Source organism: Papio anubis, chromosome 1, assembly GCF_008728515.1.
Source record: "Papio anubis isolate 15944 chromosome 1, Panubis1.0, whole genome shotgun sequence".
NCBI classification, from domain to species: Eukaryota; Metazoa; Chordata; class Mammalia; order Primates; family Cercopithecidae; genus Papio; species Papio anubis.
This window is the reverse complement of record NC_044976.1, coordinates 37,323,323-37,345,823: the sequence shown is the minus strand read 5'-3', so window position 1 is coordinate 37,345,823 and position 22,501 is coordinate 37,323,323. Positions and strand designations below refer to the sequence as shown.

The following is a 22,501-nucleotide window of genomic DNA, read 5'->3' as shown; positions in this document are numbered from 1 at the left end:
TTGTTTTGGAGACAGAGTCTTGCTCTGCTGCCCAGGCTGGAGTGCAGTGGCACAGTCTCAGCCCACCGCAACCTCTGCCTCCCAGGCTCAAGTGATTCTCCTGCCTCAGCCTCCCAAGTAGCTGGGATTACAGGCACCCGCCACCACGCCCAGCTAATTTCTTGGTATTTTTAGTAGAGACAAGGTTTCACCATGTTGGCCAGGCTGGTCTCGAACTCCTAACCTCAGGTGATCTGCCTGCTTCAGCCTCCCAAAGTGCTGGGATTACAGGTGTGAGCCACCATGCTCGGCCCTAAACCATTTGCTATAGGATGAACTGTATCCCCCAGAGAGATGTTCCAACCCCCAGGGACTGTGAATGCGCCTTTATCTGGAAATAGGGTCTTTACAAATGATCAAGTTAAGATGAGGTCATTTGAAAAGGCTCCAACCCAATATGACTAGTGTTCTTATAAAAAGGGGACATTTGAACACAGACAGACACATACAGAAGTGAGGGCGGTGAGACAACATCATTTACAAGCCAAGGAACATCTGAGGCAACCAGAAACTAGAAGAGAGATGTACGGAACAGGTTCTCCCTCACAGCCTTCAGAAAGAACCAGCTCTGGTGACAACTTGTTTTCAGACTTCTCGCCTCCAGAACTGTAAGACAATAAATATCTGTTGTTTAAGCCACCCAGTTTGTAGTACTTTGCTGTTGCTGTTATAATAATAATAATTATTATTATTATTATTAGACAGGTCTCACTATGTTGACCAGGCTGGTCAAAAAAATGGCATTTATCCTATTAATTATATGTTTTTGCTGTTGTTTGTTTTGTTTTGTTTGTTTGAGACAGTCTTACTCTGTCGCCCAGGATGGAGTGCAGTGGCACAATCTCAGCTCACTGCAACCTCTGCCTCCCGGGTTAAAGCAATTCTCCTGCCTCAGCCTTCCAAGTAGCTGGGATTACAGGCACATGCCACCACACCCAGCTAATTTTTGTATTTTTAGTAGAGACGGGGTTTCACTAATGTTGGCCAGGCTGGTCTTGAACTTCTGACCTCAGGTGATCTGCCCACCTAGGCCTCCCAAAGTGCTGGGATTACCGGCCTAAATTATATATTGTGAAAAGAAATTTTAATCTAAAATCAAAAGATGGATTATTTAAAAACAGACAGGATCTGGCTATATGCACACTTCCTTCCCTACTAATTCTCATTTCCCAAAGGTGAGAATACCATTACAGAAATGGACATAAGGACCAAGCGAGGGTCTAAATCCTTTTGAATCTGGTATATCTGCTTCCCTAAGCACCTCCTGAATGAATGGAAGGAAGAAAAGAGAACTCACAGGTATTGAGTATCCACTGTGTGTTTCACATATGCTAGGTGCTAATACATACTATCTTATTCAAACCTCACCTCACAATACCCCTACAAGGTATGAACTATTCTCCCCACTACTAGTCAGGACATCAATATTGAGAAAGGTTAAGTAGGTTGCCCAAGGTCATACAGCCAGGAAGTGGCTGTGCCAAGACACAAACTCCCTGTTCTCTTTTTTTTTTGAGACTGAGTTTTGCTCTTGTTGCCCAGGCTGGAGTGCAGTGGCACGATCTCAGCTCACCGTAACCTCCGTCTCCCAGGTTTAAGCAATTCTCCTGCCTCATCCTCCCTAGTAGCTGGGATTACAGGCATGTGCCACCACGTCTGGCTAATTTTGTATTTTTAGTAGAGACAGGGTTTCTCCATGTCGGTCAGGCTGGTCTTGAACTCCGGACCTCAGGTGATCCACCCGCCTCAGCCTCCCCAAGTGCTGGGATTACAGGCATGAGCCACTGCACCTGGCAAAAACCCCTGGTTCTTAATGACACCAACCTGCTTGAACAAGTACTTTTGAATCAATTCCCTAGATATAATTTTCTTCCACCCTTTGCTTGAAATCACTATATGCCGAATGAATCACTGAAGAGACTTTACAAATCTCATCTAATCCCTCTGTTTTTGTGTGTTTCTTCTTTTTTCATTTTTTTGTCTTTTTTTTTGTTTAATTGCTTTCCTTTGAGTTTGATAATCCCTCCATTTTTATAATAAGGAAATAGGCCCAAAGACGACAAGTGACTTGACCAAGGTCACAAATAAATCAGTGGCAGAATCAAGTATCCAATCAAAGTTTCCTCATTTCCATTACACCACACAAATTGGAGAGCAATAGCAATACATGAAAATAGAGCACAGATGCTGGAATCAGACTGTCTCAATTCAAACCCTAATTCTGCCACTGACTGGCTATGTGATCTCAGGCAAGTCATTTAACCTGTTTGTCCTGTTTCATCTGAAAATTGAGACAATAATATTTATTTCACATGGTTGCTCTAAGGACTGAATGAAGTAATATATGCATAAAGTACATTAAAATTATGCCTGGCACATTAATAAGTACAAGATGTGTTAATGCTGCTGCTATAACTACCACTAAATAATGCTAGGCAAAACACCAAAGAGTATATACACACAATACTGCTTTATGAAACTGCAGACAAATGTACTCATTGAGAGATATTGAAAGAGAAAAAAAGGAAGAGGAGAAAGTCTCTTTATTCCTGTAAATTTGCCTAATTTAATTATTAGTAATAACACTTACTGAGTATGCTAGGCTGTGCTAGACTCAGTGCTTAATATGATACAGACATTACTAAATATCATTAAATCTAAGATAGTGTCTGTTGCAAAATGCACCATGTCATTTACTCTTCCCAACAACTCTATGAAATAGAGAGTTCCCCTATTATACATATGAGAAACTGTCACAGAGAGTTCAAATAATTTATCTAAAGTCACACAGGTAGTAAATTGCCAAACCAGGTTTCAATCCCAGGTCCGTCCAACTCCAAAGCCTCTTGCACTAACCACCTAATCACAAACTTGGTGCTTCTCAAACTTTAACAGGCACAGAATCAAATTAAAGAACCACCTGGGGGCCAGGCATGGTGGCTCATGCCTGTAATCCTAGCACTTTGGGAGGCCAAGGTGGGCGGATCACTTGAGCTCAGGAGCTTGAGACCAGCCTGGGCAACATGGCAAAGCCCCATCTCTACAAAAAAAGAAAATACCAGAATTGGTTGGGCGCGGTAGCTCACGCCTGTAATCCCAGCACTTTGGGAGGCCAAAGCAGGCGGATCATGAGGTGAGGAGTTCAAGACCAGCCTGGCCAACAAGGTGAAACCCCATCTCTACTAAAAATACAAAAAAACTTAGCCAGGCATGGTAGCATGTGCCTGTAATCCCAGCTACTCAGGAGGCTGGGGCAGGAGAATTGCTTGAACCTGGGAGGCAGAGGTTGCAGTGAGCCAAGATCTCGCCACTGCACTTCAGCCTGGATGACAGAGCAAGACTCTGTCTCAGACAAAAAAAAAAAAAAAAAAAAGGACAAGAATTAGTCGGGCATGGTAGCACAAGCCATAGTTCCAGCTATCTGGGAGACTGAGGTGGGAGGATCACCTGAGCCCGGGAAGATTGAGGCTGCAGTGAGCAGTCATCACACCAATGCACTCCAACCTGGGCGACAGAGTAAGACTCTGCCTCAAGAGAAAAAAAAGTCACCTGGGAATCTTGATAAAATTAAAATTGATTCAGGCCAGGCACAGTGGCTCACGCCTGTAATCCCAACACTTGGGGATGCTGAGGCGGGTGGATCATCTGAGGTCAGGAGTTCGAGACCAGTCTGGTCAACATGGTAAAACCCCATCTCTACTAAAAATACAAAAATTAGCAGGGTGTGGTGGCATGCACCTGTGGTCACAGCTACTCAGGAGGCTGAGGCACTAGAATCGCTTGAACCTGGGAGGCAGAAGTTGCAATGAGCCAAGATCACACCACTGCACTCCAACGTGGGTGAAAGAGCGAGACTCTGTCTCAAAAAAAAAAAAATATATATATATTTCTAACAAGCTATCAAATGCTGGTCCTTGGACCACCACTGACTGCCAAGTTATTCTATTCTGCTTCTGATTACTACAATTCCTCCTCCTCCTGGATCACCACCTCCATCCTTTATCTCAGTGATCAGCTAATGAAAAAGATCTACTCCCAAATGACTGAGGAACCTCCTAATTAGTCCTTTGTTTTTCTGGCACTTTCACTATTCCCTCCTCTCCCGTCCCGGACCCCACCCTCCTTTCTAAGGTAGGCTACACAAAGCTACCTAAGAGGAAGCTAACAGGGCGTTCAAAATGAATGTCTGTGGTATAAGGAAAACTAAGGAAACTATGTTAACCTTGGATGATTTGCAGTAACAAGGTCCAACTCAAAATCCACATCAACATTGTGGCTCTGGCAAGAATGCTTCTGGAATAAACTGGAAACTATGGGTTATTTACTCCCATCATTTCTCCAAAGATAATGGGTGAGACCTCTCCCCACCCCCACTCTCAGCTTAGGTCTCTGAGCAACACAGGTAATTATGATCTGCCCACTTACTACTGAAACCATGAATTTCAACTGGGTTTAGTCCTCACCTGTCCTCACCTGGTCTACCTGCCCTATATTTTAGACATAGTTTTTGTTTGTGCTCTTCATGCTTAAGAGTACTACTGGCCAGGCGTGGTGGCTCACGCCTGTAATCCCAATACTTTGGAGGCTGAGGCGGGTGGATCACGAGGTCAGGAGTTCAAGACCAGCCTGGCCAAGATGGTGAAACCCTATCTCTACTAAAAATACAAAAAATTAGCCAACTTTGGTGGTGGGCACCTGTAATCACAGCTACTCGGGAGGCTGAGGTAGAGAACTGCTTGAACCCAGGAGGCAGAGGTTAGAGTGAGCCAATATCGCCCCACTGCACCCAGCCTGGGTGACAGAGCAAGACTCCATCTCAAAAAAAAAAAAAAAAAGAATATTACCAAACACAAAAGTGGCTGCACTGTACAAGTATTTTACATAATCACCTTTCTATAGTTGTTCTGGATCCCTGGTTAAAAAGAAAGTCTGAAATGTGAATTATATACGATACAACTGAGTGGGAGTATGTGAAACACAGGATTTTTTTTTTACTCAACAGCCCTACAGACACAACCCCACTGCTCCATGGGGTTATCTTAAGGTAAACAATTTTTGTAACTCTACTTGAGTAGTTCAAATCAGACCATTTTCAAGAGTAGTCTGATCTGGGAATCTTAAAGCAACCCAGACCACAAATCCAAAATTTTCCTGTGCCTTAAGGTAAAAGAAGGCCAAATGGAGTTAATCAGGCCTGGGTTCGAAACCCAGTTCAGTCACTTACTAGCTGTGTGACCCTCCGGGAAGTGATATAGGTTCCTTAAGCCTCAGTTCCCTCATCCGTAAAATCTAGTAAGGTTACTGGACTATCATAGGAAGTCATTTATGACGATTAAATAAGACTGGCCTGGCACGGTGGCTCAAGCCTATAATGCTAGCACTTTGGGAGGCCGAGGCGGGTGGACCACCTAAGGTCAGGAGTTCGAGACTAGCCTGGTCAAAATGGCGAAACCCTGTCTCTACTAAAAATATAAGAAGTTAGCCGGGAGTGGTGGCACGTGCCTGTAGTCCCAGCTACTCAGCAGGCTGAGGCACAAGAATCGCTTGAACCCGGGAGGCGGAAGTTGTAGCGAGCTGAGATCGCGCCACCGCACTCCAGACCAGGCGACAAAGCAAGACTCTGTGTCAAAAATAAATAAATTAATTAATTAAATAAAACAAAATACCCGGCATATAGGAAGGGCTCAATATATATTAGCTTCTTCCCTTTTGCTTCTCCACCCCTCTTCATAGAGATAATACAGTTAAGTACATAATACACATTAGTACCAAACCACATTAAGGAACTGTGATTAAGCATCATTTTATTTAATTTTTTTTTTAAATCCATTTACCTGGTAAGGAGATACGGCTTTAGCTTGAGGAAGTTATTGTTCCTTTCCATGCCTCTTTTCCTTATGGGGAACAAGAGTGAACTAACTTAACATTTCCAATTCATTCATTCAATATTTATTGGAGCAGCTACTTTACACCAGACACTCTTCTAGGTGCTAGGGAAATGAGTTAATACACAAATAAAAACCTCTACTCTTAAGAAGTTTGCATTCTAGGCCGGGCGCGGTGGCTCAAGCCTGTAATCCCAGCACTTTGGGAGGCCGAGACGGGCGGATCACGAGGTCAGGAGATGGAGACCATCCTGGCTAACACGGTGAAACCCCGTCTCTACTAAAAAATACAAAAAACTAGCCGGGTGAGGTGGCGGGCACCTGTAGTCCCAGCTACTCGGGAGGCTGAGGCAGGAGAATGGCCTGAACCCAGGAGGCGGAGCTTGCAGTGAGCTGAGATCCGGCCACTGCACTCCAGCCTGGGCAACAGAGCAAGACTCCATCTCAAAAAAAAAAGAAGTTTGCATTCTAGTGCTCACTTCAGCAGCACATATACTAAAATTGGAACAACAGAGAGATTAGGGAGGGCCCCTGCACACACAAATTCATGAAGTGCTCCACATTTTAAAAAAATAGTTAGAATAAGACCTAATATTTGACAGCACAAAAGGGTGACTATAGTCAATAATAACTTACTTGTACATTTTAAAATAACTTAGAGTGTAATTAGGTTGTTTGCAACACAAAGATAAATACTTGAGGGGATAGATACACCATTCTCCATGATGTGCTTATTTCACATTGCATGCCTGTATCAAAACATCTCATGTACCTCATAAATACATGCACCTATTGCGTACCCAAAAAAATTTTTTTTAAAAATCTTTTTTAAAGAAGTTTGCATTGTTGACCGGGTGCGGTGGCTCACACTTGTAATCCCAGCACTATGGGAGGCCAAGGTGGGTGGATCATGAGGTCAGGAGTTCAAGACCAGCCTGGCCAACATGGTGAAACCCCATGTCTACTAAAATACACAAATTAGCTGAGTGTGGTGGTGCACACCTGTAATCCCAGCTACTCGGGAAGCTGAGGCAGGAGAATCTCTTGAACCCAGGAGGCGGAGGTTGCAGTGAGCCAAGATCACACCATTGCACTCCAGCCTGGCCAATACAGTGAGACTCAGTCTCAAAAAAAAAGTTTGCATTGTAGTAGGAAGACTCAGACAACAACCAAAATAAATAAAATATGTTACATAATAACAGGGAGTTCCAGGAGTCAGGTGAAGTAGAATTATAACATCCCAAGGGGAAAGTGAATTTGAGAAACAGAGGTTAAAGGCTTATGCAGTTTTAAAATTCTATGAAATGGAAATTAGAAAATGGTATAAAGAGGCTTTATTGGCCAGGTGCGGTGCCTCACGCCTGTAATCCCACCACTTTGGGAGGCCAAGACAGGTGGATCACCTGAGATCAGGAGTTCGAGACCAGCCTGACCAACACGGAGAAACCCCGTCTCTACTAAAAATACAGAATTAGCCAGGCATGGTGCCACATGCCTGTAAACCCAGTTACTCAGGAGGCTGAGGCAGTAGAATCGCTTGAAACTGGGAGGCAGAGGTTGCGGTGAGCCGAGATTGTGCCATTGCACTCCAGCCTGGACAACAAGAGAGAAACTCCCGTCTCTTAAAAAAAAAAAAAAAAAAAAAAAAAGAGGCTTTATTATATTCTGCACATTACAATTCTCCATCTGATAGCAACACTTTAGTCTTAAGCTCTGAAAAGGACAGATTATATATTTAGTTTACACAAAGCATTCAGTATTTAGAATTTCTCCACTGGATGGATGGGAAAAGCATTCAGTAAAATCAGGAACATAGGAGAAGGGCAGACCCAGGAGCAGGGACGGGGACAACAATGTCCCTTTTGGACATATCAAGTATGCAACATCTGTGGAACAACCACGTGGAAAAAAACATTGTGAAAGGTGCTGGAAGTTGCTGAAAACACTAAGAAATAAAACAACCAGCATCATTTGCAAAATGGCTCAATTCATGAAGTGCATCATATGCATCTCATCTGACATAATCTAGAGCTTCAAAGAGATCACAATACAGCCGGGAAGTTCAGACAAATACACATGAAAAGTAACAGCAACAACAACAACAACAAAAACTAAGAAATGTTATAAGGGAGTTTTGGCTTAAGGAATTACAAGAATTACAATTATAACACTTGTTTGTTTTTTTGGTTGTTTTTTTTTTTTTTTTTTTTTTTTTGAGACAGAATTTCACTCTTGTTGCCCAGGCTGGAGTGCAATGGCACAATCTCGGCTCACCACAACCTCCGCCTCCCCAGTTCAAGTGATTCTCCTGCCTCAGCCTCTCTAGTAGCTGGGATTACGCGCATGCGCCACCACGCTCAGCTAATTTTGTATTTTTAGTACAGACGGGGTTTCTCCATGTTGGTCACGATGGTCTCGAACTCCTGATCTCAGGTGATCTGCCAGCCTTGGCCTCCCAAAGTTCTGGGATTAGAGGCGTGAGCCACCGTGGCCTATAACACTTGTTATATTTAAAGACCATAATGAAATCACCACTTAGTTTTCCAATTTCTAGAACTTTTATTTATTTAACTTTCCATATCATCACAAGCCTGTTTACTGGAGATATTATACATCTTTATAAGTCAGAAAATAATCAAGAAAAAGAGGAGGAAGAGGAGGAGGAGACAAAAGGATGCTGGAGTTTCAGTTCTGCTATCAGACAACATATATAGGCAAGGCAAAGCAAAGCAACTAATGACAGCAACAAATACTATTTTCTGCATTTATTAGCCCCCTTAATACTGCCCCCAAACCTATTTCCTCTTACCAGAGCACCTGTGCTCCAGCTACACAAGATATTTTGTCTTACGCCTTCACAACCACATATTCATGCCAAGGCCTAGACCATTCCCTCCACTGCCTCACTGCTTTCCAAGTACTTCCCACAGGATAATCAGAGAGAGGAGGCCTGAGAGATGGGCACGTAATGCTCCATCTATCTTTCTCTCCCACAGGGAAAGTAAAGAAAATTTCCAGCCCTTTGGCAGTTCCTCATTCTTCCTAATAAAGGCAGTATTAAATGAATACTGTTATTACACTTATTAACAATAAGAACAAGAACGAAAACAAGGATCCAGTCCTCTGACAGGTATGAGGACCTCAAAGTACTCCACCTATTCTGGTCCCTGTTTTCCATTTGGGAAACTAACCAACAAAGGCTAGGACAAGTGCTACACTCTTCCCTTCTGAGGTGACTCAGGCCAGGTCAGTTAGCTTCTTTCCAACCCTGCACTGACCCATGCTCAGGCTGCAGCTCGCCTTGGCTGCTGCTCTGTCTGTGGTGCTTGTGAGCACACGAGTGTTTGTAGTAGGTGTGGAATAAATTTCCTCAAGTTACAAAGATAACTGTACCAGAAGAGCCAAGCCTTCCAGGCACTCTCCCTGCTGGAAACTGGAGCCTCCCACTTCAGTGACAGGTCACCACTAGAGAGCAACGGTCCTGTTAGGATCCTTTCCCATATGTATAGATAATATGGCCAAAAGGTCCTGCATGACTAGAAAGGATATCAGAGAGAAATTACCTGGTACCAAAGGGCCACAGGTGGCAGCTCTCTGCCATCTTAGTTGGAGCTGAAGAGGGTCTTGTCTCTGTTAATCCTCTTCCTCACTGACTACATGTCTTTTTAGCATATCTTCTGCTGTGAAAATGATAGCTAAATGAGGAGTAATCATCCATTATTTGTTCAACCACTTACACATTCTTTATCGTCTTTTGTCATTTGTAATGTGTATTATATACTGTAAATCCCTAGAGGACAGAGGGTTTATGAACTCTCAGTGTTATATACTATATACTACATTCAAAGAGGCTCTTAACAGAGACATTTTTGCTGATGGTGATAACAATAGTATAGGAAGTCTGTATACACAAAGAGGCATGCCCTAAACTCAACCATTCATGGCAATAGATGAAGCCACAAGCAAGGGACACCCAAGTACACACACACACACACACACACACACACACCCACACACACACACCCCTCTTGTAGGTTGAGAGACAAATTGTACTGGACAAGCCAAACCAGGGAGTGAAAACAAGATCAAAGATTCTCCAAATTAGTGGAGACATACCTTCCACTCCCCAGTGTGATTCATGGCAAGTTTATCTGATAAGAGTCCAACTTCACAAAATAAGGAGCACAAAACAAGCCACACTGTGGGGAACATGGCAATAAACAACTAAAGATGTGGAATGTGCCAATGGGAAATAACTACATCAATTCTGAGCTGGCCCTAACACATTAGGAAATATCCTCTACAGTGGAAAAAAAACCAAGCAAGTAGAGGACAAAGGGTAACTAATACTATTTTTAAATATAAAGGTCAGATAAACTCTGAAGGACACTATCACATCTGAAAGGTGGTGGTTATATTGAACCTGTTAAGGTAATGCAGGTAGGGCTCTGAGTCATGAGAACAAATCTATCTCCTTCATTGCCTGCCTGCCAAAACAAACAAGAAGGAGGCTGCATTTTCCACAGTAGTCCCTCTGTCCAGTCTTGTAAAAACCCAGGTCTTCACAAGCCTAGTGCAAATAGAACTGGGTATACTAACTACGTAACCTTCATGGAAAGCAAAGCTCAAAAATGTTTCTAAGCTCAGCTACCTTGGGGAGAGTAGTAAAGCTAACCTGTTAAGATTAATGAAGAAGCTAAGCCTGGAGTTCACTCTCAAACCAACGAATCCTCCACTATCCATGTCAGATAATGAGATGGGGATTAAAGACCACAAGTGAGGAAAGCCTCTCTCTATGTCAAAAGTCAAGATGTCCTGTCCAAAAGTCAAATTATCTCAACAAAAATATAAGAATTAATTTCTGCGTCACACTTTGCTAAATGACAAGCAGGAATGCATGTTCCATATATGCTCCTTCCCAGAGGAGGTAGACAATGTTACTGGGGCCAAAATACAAGCCAGCCAGAGAACAATACACACAAACAATCGATAATGAAACTGATGCTACATTTTTAGACAAACTACAAGGTCCCCCGGCCTTTTTGAGAGAGTCTCACTCTGTTGCCCAGGCTGGAGTGCAGTGGCATGATCTTGGCTCACTGCAAGCTCCACCTCCCAGGTTCACACCATTCTCCTGCCTCAGCCTCCCAGGTAGCTGGGTCTACAGGCACCTGCCACCACGCCCGGCTAATTTTTTGTATTTTTAGTAGAGATGGGGTTTCACTGTGTTAGCCAGGATGGTCTCGATCTCCTGACCTCGTGATCCGCCAGTCTCAGCCTCCCAAAGTGCTGGGATTATAGGCGTGAGCCACTGTGCCCGGCCCAAGGACCCCTTATTCTTCTGTCAAAACTATGCTGGGAAATTCTGATCCTGGATCAATCTACCTGTCTGCCTTGGAATCTATTACAATCAGGTTGGTGAGTACTTCTAGGGCTAGAGGGAAAACACACACACACACACACGCGCGCGCACACACACACACACACGCGCACACACACACACACCCTTCTCTCCTTCCTCCTGACTCTCAGCAAATAACTTTACCTCCTACTTCATAGAGAGAATATGAGCATCAGGAGAAATCCCCTCAAGTTCCTACACCTCTAACCAACCAACTTAATCACCTGCATTCTTACTTTTTACCCTCTGACCTTTCTGAAAGACACACTTTTGACTCTAGATCCCATGCTCCATCAATTTTTATCTCCCTTTTTTGAATTTTATTATATCTTCCTTCTCTACTGGCTCTTTCAAAACAGCACTTAAAATAAACATGCTCAAGTCTCTCCTACGTTACAATATATAAACAAAACTCTCCCCACCCTTCACCTGTCTTCCTTCTCTTCCTTCAAAGTCCAAGTTCCAAAGGTCACTGACTCCTCTTCTGCACTTTCCATTCACTTCCCACAACTCCGCTGAAAACGTTCCAGTAACAGTAACCTTTATATCAACATCTATAGTCTTTGTCTTATTTGACCTCTGCATAATCTACACTGTATGTCACACACTCCTTGAAACTCACTTCTCTCCTGTTCCTCTTACCTTTCTGACCACTCTCTTTCTGTGGACAATTTCCTTCAGGAGATCCTCTTTCTCTGCTTCTGACACCATTCTCCTGTTGGAGTTCCCCAGAGTTTTTGTCTCGATATACATACACTCCTAAAGCCAGCTCCTTCTCCCCTCCTATGGCTGTGGTTTGATAAGCTAATGACTCTCTCACCCTCTCACCTGTCACTCTCCTAAGTTCCATGTTCATTACAACCAACTACCTCCTGGACATCTCTACCTAGCATCCCTCAGAAGCCTCGACCGCAATGTAACCTAAATTAAACTCAGTATCTTCTCCTGGATCAACACTGCCACTACTTCATTGAAAATAACCTTCCTCCTCTTATATTCTCTATTTTAGTTCATGACACGACCCACCCACGCAAATACCCAAGCCAGAAACCTGCAAGTCATCCTAGGTTCTTCCCTCTCCCCCTCATACACCACATTCAATTAGTCATCAAAACACATGGATGCTACCCCTTCACATTTCTTGATTTGTCTGCTTTGTTACATTACTACTTTCACAACCTTAGTTTCACTCCCTGCCTAAATTCCTGTGACAGCCTCCTAACTTGTCCACCACTAGTCTTTCCTCCCCGCCCCTACCTTCCTTGGCACTGCTGCCAGAGGAAGAGTACTCCTAAAATGTAAATCTAAGCACAGTCTTCCTTGCCTACGTTTTTTTTGAGACAGAGTCTCGCTCTGTTGCCCTGGCTGGAGTGCAGTGGCGCATCTCAGCTCACTGCAAACTCCACCTCCTGGGTTCACACCATTCTCCTGCCTCAGCCTCCCGAGTGGCTGGGACTACAGGCGCCTGCCACCACACCCGGCTAATTTTTTTTTTTTTGTATTTTTAGTAGAGATGGGGTTTCACCATGTTAGCCAGGATGGTCTTGATCTCCTGACCTCGTGATCCACCCGCCTCGTCCTCCCAAAGTGCTGGGATTACAGGCGTGAGCCACCAGGCCTGGCCCCTTGCCTACTTTTATTTAATGGCTCCCAAAAGCCTTTAGGATAAAGTCCAAGCTCTATACAATATGACATACAAAGCCAGTCAACATTTTTGTCCTGCCCACTCTCCCTACCTCATCTCATCTCTCCTTCCCTCACATCCTACGCTCCAACCTTACCAATGCCCAATATTACCCCTCTCAAACTTGCTCATCCCCTTACTTCTGTTCATGCTGCCCAGAATGCTCTTTCCCCAAACATTTTGCTCAGGGTCCTACATCCTTTAGGTAACAATTCAGGTTTCATTTACTCTTGGACGCCTTCCTGGACACTTTCCCACTCTGGCTATACTGGGTACTCCTCTTCACTACCACAGCACCAGCATTTCTCTAAATGATAGCACTCCCTACAATAGACAGTAACTGTCAGTTTGCCAATGTTTCCCCCATTAAACAGTAAGATCATAGAGATACAAGGACAATATCTTTGTCTTCTCAGCATGTCGCCTACTCTCTGGTTCATAGTAGACATTCAATAAATATTTATTAACTAAATGAATAAATGGGCCGGCGCAGTGGCTCACGCCTGTAATCCCAGCACTTTGGGAGGCCAAGGCAGATGGATCATGAGGTCAGGAGATCAAGACCATCCTGGCGAACACGGTGAAACCCTGTCTCTACTAAAAACACACAAAAAAATTAGTCGGGCATGGTGGCGGGTGCCTGTAGTCCCAGCTACTCGGGAGGCTGAGACAGGAGAATGGCATGAACCCGGGGGGGCGGAGCTTGCAGTGAGTGGAGATCACACCATTGCACTCCAGCCTGGGTGACAGAGCAAGACTCCATCTCAAAAAAAAAAAAAATTAAATGAACAAATGGATCCTCCAAACAAGCCTGCTGACACCCTGGGAGATAAGCAAATCAAGATATAACTGGCCTCCACACGGTGGCTCACACCTGTAATCCCGGCACTTCGGAAGGCCGAGGCAAGCAGATTGTGTGAGCTCAGGAGTTCAAGGCCAGTCTAGGCAACATGGCAAAACCCCATCTCCACAAAAACTAGCCAGGTGAGGTGGTATATGCCTATAGTCCCAGCTACTTGGGGGGTCAGGTTGGGAGAATCACTTGAGCCTGGGAGATTGAGGCTGCAGTGAGCTATGATCATGCCACTGCGATCCAGCTTGGGTGACAAAGTGAGACCCTGTCTCAAAAAAAAGATAGATAGATAGACAGACAGACAGACAGACAGATAGATAGATATCTCTGAAGATTGCAGAGGGAATTTTTTTTCAATACAGGGATCTCACTATGTTGCCCAGGTTGGCCTCAAACTTCTAGGCTCAAGCAATCCTGCTGTCTCAGTCTCCCGAGCAGCTGAGATTACAGGCCTGAGCTACTGTACTCAGCTCTCAGAGGGGATTTAAGGGTATTTCTTATGCAATTCTTGCCAGGTATTTATTCCTGGAAACATACAATGAAAGCTGTCCAGAGAATGGGTAGAATAGGTGGACTGGGGGATTCAGCATTGCTAATTTAAATGAGAAGTAAAGGCTAAGAAATACAACCTTGAGTTACAGTTCAAATGCACAGCCCTATCTAAGAAGTTCAGAAAGAGTAAAAGTTTTTTTTTTTTTTTTTGAGACAGAGTCTCGCTCTGTTGCCCTGGCTGGAGTGCAGTGGCCCAATCTCAGCTCACTGCAAGCTCCACCTCCTGGGTTCCAGCAATTCTCCTGCCTCAGCCTCCCAAATAGCTGGGACTACAGGCATGCACCACCACACCCGGCTAATTTTTGGCCCAATAGGGTTTCACCATATTGGTCAGGCTGGTCTCAAACTCCTGACCTTGTGATCCACCCGCCTCGACCTCCCAAAGTGCTGGGATTACAGGCATGAGTGTGCCAGGCCACAGTAAAATCTTTAAAAGATTTTTATTAAAGAAGTAAGATGTAATCCCAGCATTTTGGGAGGCCAACGCGGGCGGATCACTTGAGGCCAGGAGTTCGAGACCAGTGAACACGGCGAAACCCTGTCTCTACTAAAAATACAAAAATTAGTCAGGCATGGTGGTGCAAGCCCGTGGTCCCAGCTACTCGGATGGCTGAGGCACAAGAATTACTTGAACCTGGGAGACAGAGGAGGCTGCATTAAGCCAAGATCGCACCACTGCACTCCAGCCCAGACAACAGAGCAAGACTTTGTCACAAAAAAAAGAAGAGAACTTTGTTCTAGAAAAGTCCTGGGATGAGGGGTAATTATTTTTCAAGGCAAATCTTCTAGAAAAGAATTAGCAATGTTAGTATCTAAACTTAATTCCCTGTACCTGCCCAAAATGTTCTCAAATATAACCCTCTCTTCTTTAACAGTCATCCCTAGAGCTGGGCGTAGTCCCAGTTTCTAAGAAGGTTGAAGTAGGAGGATCGCTTGAGTCCAGGAGTTTGAGGCTACAGTGAGCTATCATCACCCCACTATACTCCAGCCTGGGCAACAGAGCAAGACCCTATCTCAAAAAAATAAAAAAATCCCAAAAAAGTAATCCCTTAATCTAACCTCATGACTCAATTGCAATGCGGCTTCCCAGAGAGTAGATTTCCACTGTCATCCATAATTTACATAACCTCTTCAGTAATCCTGCCTGTCACATAAAATTCAAATTCTTCCTACTAGCATTCCGGATCTTCCTCTCCCTACCCCTAATCTCAATATCATTCTTTCAGTGTTTCTAAGTGTCTCACCCATCTCCCTAATGCCACTTTCCCCATCATAGTATCTGCTTATAGGTACTAGTAGAATATAGTGCACACAGTGAGCTTATTCATGGTTGTTGACTGACTAAAAAGTACAGAAAAAAAAAAAAATCACTTCCTATATGTCTTAATCCAACATGTTCCTGCAGGTTGAAAACTATAAACTCCAAAAGACACTTCAAGCAAGCCCTTTCTTTTCATCAACACAAAGGAATTGTGTTTATTGTTCTGAATAAAAATCACTACAGAAATTTGCCATGGTAAGAGGGGATCCAACCATACATCTGGCAATGCTCTTGCCTAAAAGAAAGATGCTGACTGACCAATTATTTAATGAGTCTTAGGTGACTACTCATCATCCCTGATAATTGGAACATTCCTGATGGTTGACACATGGTCATACAGAAGAAAGCAATTTTGAACAGAGAAAAATAAAAGCTTGTGCCCAATGAAAGCAGACTTACACTATAACACAATTTTAGGTAGCCACAGCAAGTGGAGGATATAAGATCCCAGGCAAGCAAAAAAGATCCCATCCTTGGCCAGGAACGGTGGCTCACGCTTATAATCCCAGCAGTTTGGGAGGCCAAGGTGGGTGGATCACCTGAGGTCAGGAGTTCGAGACCAGCCTGGCCAACTTGGCGAAACTCCACCTCTACCAAAAATACAAAAATTAGCCGGGCATGATGGTACATGCCTGTAGTCCCAGCTACTTGGGAGGCTAAAGCAGAAGAATGGCTTGAACCCAGGAGGCGGAGGCTGTAGTGAGCCCAGATTGCGCCACTGTACTCCAGCCTTGGTGACACAGTAAGACTCCATCTAGAAGAAAAAAAAAAAAGTCCCATCCTTGCGCATTCCATTCTCTCCCAAGCATCTACCTGTTTGTCAGCTTGCCTCTCCATCCCCTGCCCCCACACATCCCCCACCCAACCACCACAGAAAGCATATTATCTAAAGCTCTGTATACTTTCCTGTATTGTTTACAATTTTCCACATTAATATGTGTTCATAATGTGAAAAGAAATTATTTAAAAATATAAATCAAAGTCCATGTCTCTAAAAATAACATATGCACTGATATGCTCGCCCCTTCTCTCAAGAGAAATCCCCTACCAATTAACCCACACACATAAGAAGTATAAAAAGTCCCTACACTAAAAGAGCATAAAACTTCATTACGGAAACACAGCAGTCCCAGCTATTTGGGAGACTGAGACAGGAGGATCACGAGTCCAGGAGTTCCAGCCTATAGTGAGCTATGATCACGCCACTGCACTCCAGCCTGGATGACAGAGGAAAGATTAATTTTAGAGTAATCAGAGAAAGCCGCATGAAGAACGCAGGTTTCATGCTTGGCTTTAATAAAAAAGAGATAAGCTGGGCACAGTGGCTCACACTTGTAATCCCAGCACTTTGGGAGGGTGAGGCAGGAGGATCACTTGAACCCACGAACTGGAGACCATCCTGGGCAATACAGGGAGATCTCATGTCTGAAAGAAAAAAGAAAAAAAAAAAATATATATATATATATACACATACACACACACACACACATATTTAAAATTAGCCAGGCATGGTGGCACACACCTATAGTCCCAGCTACTCAAGAGACTGAGGTGAGAGGATCACTTGAGCCCAAGAAGTCAAGGCTATAGTGAGCCATAATCACACCACTGCACTCCAGCCTGGGCAACAGAGCAACCCTGTCTCAAAAAAAAAAAAAAATAGATAAATAAGAAATAAGATTTGAATGCTGGGTGCGGTGGCTCACACCTGTAATCCTAGCACTTTGGGAGGCCAAGGCAGGCGGATCACAAGGTCAGGAATTCGAGACCAGTTTAACCAACATGGCAAACCCCATCTCTATTAAAAAATACAAAAATTAGCCAAGCGTGGTGGCATGCACCTGTAATCCCAACTACTCAGGAGGCTAAGGCAGGAGAATCACTTGAACCCAGGAGGTGGAGGTTGCAGTGAGCTGAGATCATGCCACTGCACTCTAGCCTGGGCAACACAGCTAGACTCTGTCTCAAAAAAACAAAACAAAACAAAAAAAAAGATTTAATAATCAGGAAGGGAGAGGGCATTCCTGGAAAAGAGAATGTAAACAAAGGCACAGGACCCAAGGGGAAGGGTTGCTAAGCTCAGCCCAAATGGAGAAGAGAACTGTGTTAGGCGGTAACTGTTGGTATAGTTGGGTGTGCAGAGTAAGTCAAATTATGAAAAGCCCTGAAAGAGACAAAGAATAAGAAATTCATTCTAATTTACTTCAGGAACTGAGAAGCTCTGGAAGAAAAAAATATTTCATTAGAAATAACAAACTAGTTACTTTCAGAAGATACACACCTAAAATCCCAGTGTTTTGGGAGGCCAGGGCAAGAGGATGGCTTGAAGCCAGGAATTCAAGACTAGCCTAGAAAACACTGCAAGACTCCATCTCTATGAAATAAAATATAATAATTAGCTGGGCATGGTGGCATGCACCTTTAATCCTAGCTACTCGGGAAGCTGAGATAGGAGGATCACTTGAGCTCAGGAGTTCGAGGTTAGAGTGAGCTACAATGGTACTACTGCACTCCGGCATGGGTGACCCTGTCTCCAAAAAATTGGAATAAACATTCTTAGATACCACAAGCCATTTACCAGGCCAGAAAATTAGTAAATGCCACCAGTAGAAGCCAGACAAGAGAGGCTTCAACTCCAATCAAAACCATGAGAGTAAAAGCAGGAGCTCTCGCATTCCATACAACCTAGTCACAACATGGCTCAATATATAATTATCAGAAGCTGAAAGGGCCAACCTTACTTAGAAAAAGGAGTAGAAAGACTGGGTGTTTTCAAGAACATTGAGAAAACACAACAGACTCCTTACAATCTATAATTGTTTATTTGTGACTTTTGATCTTGGGATATTTCTGTTCTCAGATGTGCACTCTGAAGTATTCTTTCCACTGTAGATCTCTTAAACCTGGACTTGGCACTGAAAAATACCAGGATAATAGGCTTAAGCTGGTGCATTTCCCTGGTTTGTATTATGTCACTTGCCAACAAGCTCAAGACAAGGCAGTAGCTCCCATAAGCATTGTTAGCACATGGACACATTTTATTATTTCAACAGTATGAACGTGGCCAAAACTTGTGATTTCCCAGCAGACGGACTTGACTCACTTTCTGAATTAACAGTGTTCATGTCCAGAAGTAGCAATTACTCTTTTGTTCTGGCTAAAAACTATCCACTCCAACTCTAGGACTTTGTTCTAAAAAGGAACTTAAAAACTGAGTGTAGGCCAGGCACAGTGGCTCAAGCCTGTAATCTCAGCACTTTGGGAGGCCAAGGCGGGATGATCACTTGAGGCCAGGGGTTTGAGACCAGCCTGGACAACGTAGTGAGACCTTGTCTCTTCAAAATATTTAAAAATCGGTACTTGGGAGGCTTGAGGTGGGAAGATCACTTGAGCTTGGGAGGTGGAGGCTGCAGTGAGCCCTGATCTCACCACACTGCACTCTAGCCTGGGCAACAAAGCAAGATTCTGTCTCAAAAAAAAAAAAAAAAAATCCATTAAAAAGGATAAATAAGCTGAATCTACATATAACCAAGAGGTCGCTTCAGAGCATTACTTAGGTAAACAATCCCAAATCCTCAGCCCATAATTTCCAATCACTGTGTTAACAAAATTTCATCATTTTGTACCACATTATTTTTGTATGAAAATTTCGACGTGACTTATATATCATAAAACTTCTCCCGGCCGGGCGCGGTGGCTCACGCCTGTAATCCCAGCACTTTGGGAGGCCGAGGCGGGTGGATCACGAGGTCAGGAGATCGAGACCATCCTGGCTAACATGGTGAAACCCCGTCTCTACTAAAAAAAATACAAAAAACTAGCCGGGCGTGGTGGCGGGCGCCTGTAGTCCCAGCTACTCGGAGGCTGAGGCAGGAGAATGGCCTGAACCTGGGAGGCGGAGCTTGCAGTGAACCGAGATCGCGCCACTGCACTCCAGCCTGGGTGACACAGCGCGAGACTCCGTCTCAAAAAAAAAAAAAAAAAAAAAACTTCTCCCATAATAAGGGAAAAAGAAATTCTCCACAGTTCAGAGATCTGGAAATGTGTGTCACTTAAAGCGTGTGACTATACTTCAGAAACTAAAACTAACAACAATAATGATACTAACAAAGCATTTTCACAATCATCTCACTTAACCCAAGTCATCTGCTGTGATTTTAAAACTTTCTTCTGTGATACAATGTGAAACCTTCACCCAGAAATCTGGAGCCTGGCTCTCAGACAGTAATTTTAAGTCTGTATGCCTAAATTTACTCATCTGTGTAATACTATCCTTCAGGATATAACATATAAAGCTTAAATAAGATATAAATTCAACGTTTTTCTAAACATTAAAGGACCCTTCTGGTAGCAGATAGAAAAAAAAAAAAGAAAAGGAGAGAAAAGAGTTAAAAAATAAAATAGGCCAGGCGCGGAGGCTCACGCCTGTAATCCCAGCACTTTGGGAGGCCGAGGCAGGCGGATCACAAGCTCAGGAGTTCAAGACCAGCCTGGCCAACATGGTGAAACCCCGTCTCTACTAAAAAAAAAAAATACAGAAAAAAATTAGCCAGGCATGGTGGCGTGCACCTCTAATAGCATCAGCTATTCAGGAGGCTGAGACAGAATTGCTTGAACCAAGGAGGCAGAGGTTGCAGCGAGCCGAGATAATGCCACTGCACCCCAGCCTAGGCAACAGAGCAATATTCCATTTCAAAATAAAATAAAGTAAAATAAAATGAAACATTAAAGGACAAATATACACCCAGAGCTCATTTATAGTCTCATGAATCCCAAGAAGTTAGTATTATCATCCCTATTTTAACAAATGAGAAACCCAAAAGATCAGAGAAACTTTTCCAAGGTCACACAGTAGAAGTTAACTGGCATAAACTAGGACTGGAGCCCAAAACTGAAGAAATCCAAAGCACAGTCTTTCTACAATATCAATTTTGTATGTTAAGTAATATGCAGACTCTTCACTCGTAGCCCTCTGTGCAGTAAGTTTTGTAAGTTATTTTCTGCACTAGGATAAATGAAAATTGGTCCTAACTAGCTTCACATAACCCACAACACCTAGTGAGAAATCTGAATTTTATAAGTACCAGATAGATGTTACCAATGTCGAAATGTGAACGTTCTTTTTTATTCCTAGCCCAGCCCAGCAAGTAAAGACTATTTAGCCCTTAAAGCTTTGTGAAAACCAAAGTCTAATTCCGTCTGAACCAACCACCATCAACCAAGTATGCTGGTTATTAACCACCTCTTTAAAACCTAAAACTATGCTCATATGTAACCTGCTTCTTCAGTAGAGTTGGTCTCTATCCTAGGAGAAGAATAAAATCCTGGTTCTCCTACCTCCTCAACTATTCCCTCTTAATTTCCTCTGGTGTTCATAAGGACCTCAAGCCACAGAGAAGAAAATTTTGTGACCGGCCGGTACCATCTGGATGAAATATTCCTTGAACTGATTCACTTCTCTTTTGTTTCCTTATTTACAAAGCAACCATCTGATTAGTAACTCAACTTCATAAGCACTTTGGTACTAGAAGAGGGTGCCACGGAGACCAATATAAATATTCTAACCACTGGACAGGTGTTCTCTTATTATGAATTAATAAAATTGGCATCCTAATTGTTGGTTTTTTTATTTTTTGAGACTGAGTTTCGCTCTTGTCATCTAGGCTGGAGTGCAATGGCGCCATCTTGGCTCACTGCAACCTCTGCCTCCTAGGTTCAAGTGGTTCTCCTACCTCAGCCTCCCGAGTAGCTGGGATTACAAGCACACGCCACCACACCCGGCCAATTTTTGTATTTTTAGTAGAGACAGGGTTTCACCATGTTGGCCAGGCTGGTCTGGAACTCCTGACCTCAGGTGATCTGCCTACCTCAGCCTCCCAAAGTGTTGGGATTACAGGCGAGAGCCACCGTGCCCAGCCTTTGTTCCTTTTCCAAAACCTTCAATGTCTCCCTCACTGCCCATGGATTAAAGTCAAAAAAGAATCTTTACAAGCTAGACCCTGGATTATTTACAGTATCATGTGCTCCCACCAAAACTCTAGCCCTTTAGTGGCACCCAACTACTCTCATTCCTTAAGTCCTTCCATTCACTATCACACCTGCATACCTTTGCATGTGCTATTTACTTCCTCTGCCTTCTCCCCAGCCCACCCTCTCTTCTATCGAGCTAAATCCTATTCATCCTTAAAAGCCTCGCTGGCTGGGCATGGTGGCTCACGCCTGCAATCCCAACACTTTGGGAGGCTGAGGCAGGTGGATCACCTGAGGTCAGGAGTTCGAGACTAGCCTGGCCAACATGGTGAAACCTTGTCTCTACTAAAAATACAAAAATCAGCCGGGTGTGGTGGCGGGCGCCTGTAATCCCAGCTACTATGGAGGCTGACGCAGGAGAATCACTTTAACCCGGGAGGTGGAGGCTGCAGTGAGCCGAGATCTCACCACTGCCCTCCAGCCGGGGCGGCAGAGTGAGATTCCATCTCAAAACAAAATCAAAAACAAAAAAACAAAAAACAAAAACCCTCTCATGTCACCTCCTTTGTCAAATCTCCCAGGTAAACCCAAATAGGGTTTCAGCCTTCCTCTTGCTTCCATAGTATCTCTGTTCTAGCACTTATCACAGTATCATAACTACTTGTTTGCAAGTACCTTTCCCTTACCAGATGTGAATAACCAAGGGCAAAAACCAGATCTCATTCAGAATTCTGGCATCTAACATTGTGTCACCTCCAAGACAGATTTTAATGGCTGTCAGCGAAATTGGGGAAAT

At 43.7% G+C, this 22,501-nt stretch overlaps 1 protein-coding gene and 1 pseudogene across 10 annotated transcripts in view; one reads left to right on the top strand and one right to left on the bottom strand.

The window, feature by feature from the left end:
• The window catches only part of MACF1 (microtubule actin crosslinking factor 1), a 409,997-nt gene that overhangs the window by 361,555 nt on the left and 25,941 nt on the right, over window positions 1-22,501 (bottom strand). The window lies entirely within an intron of this gene.
• LOC116272075 lies at window positions 6,396-6,491 on the top strand (annotated as a pseudogene).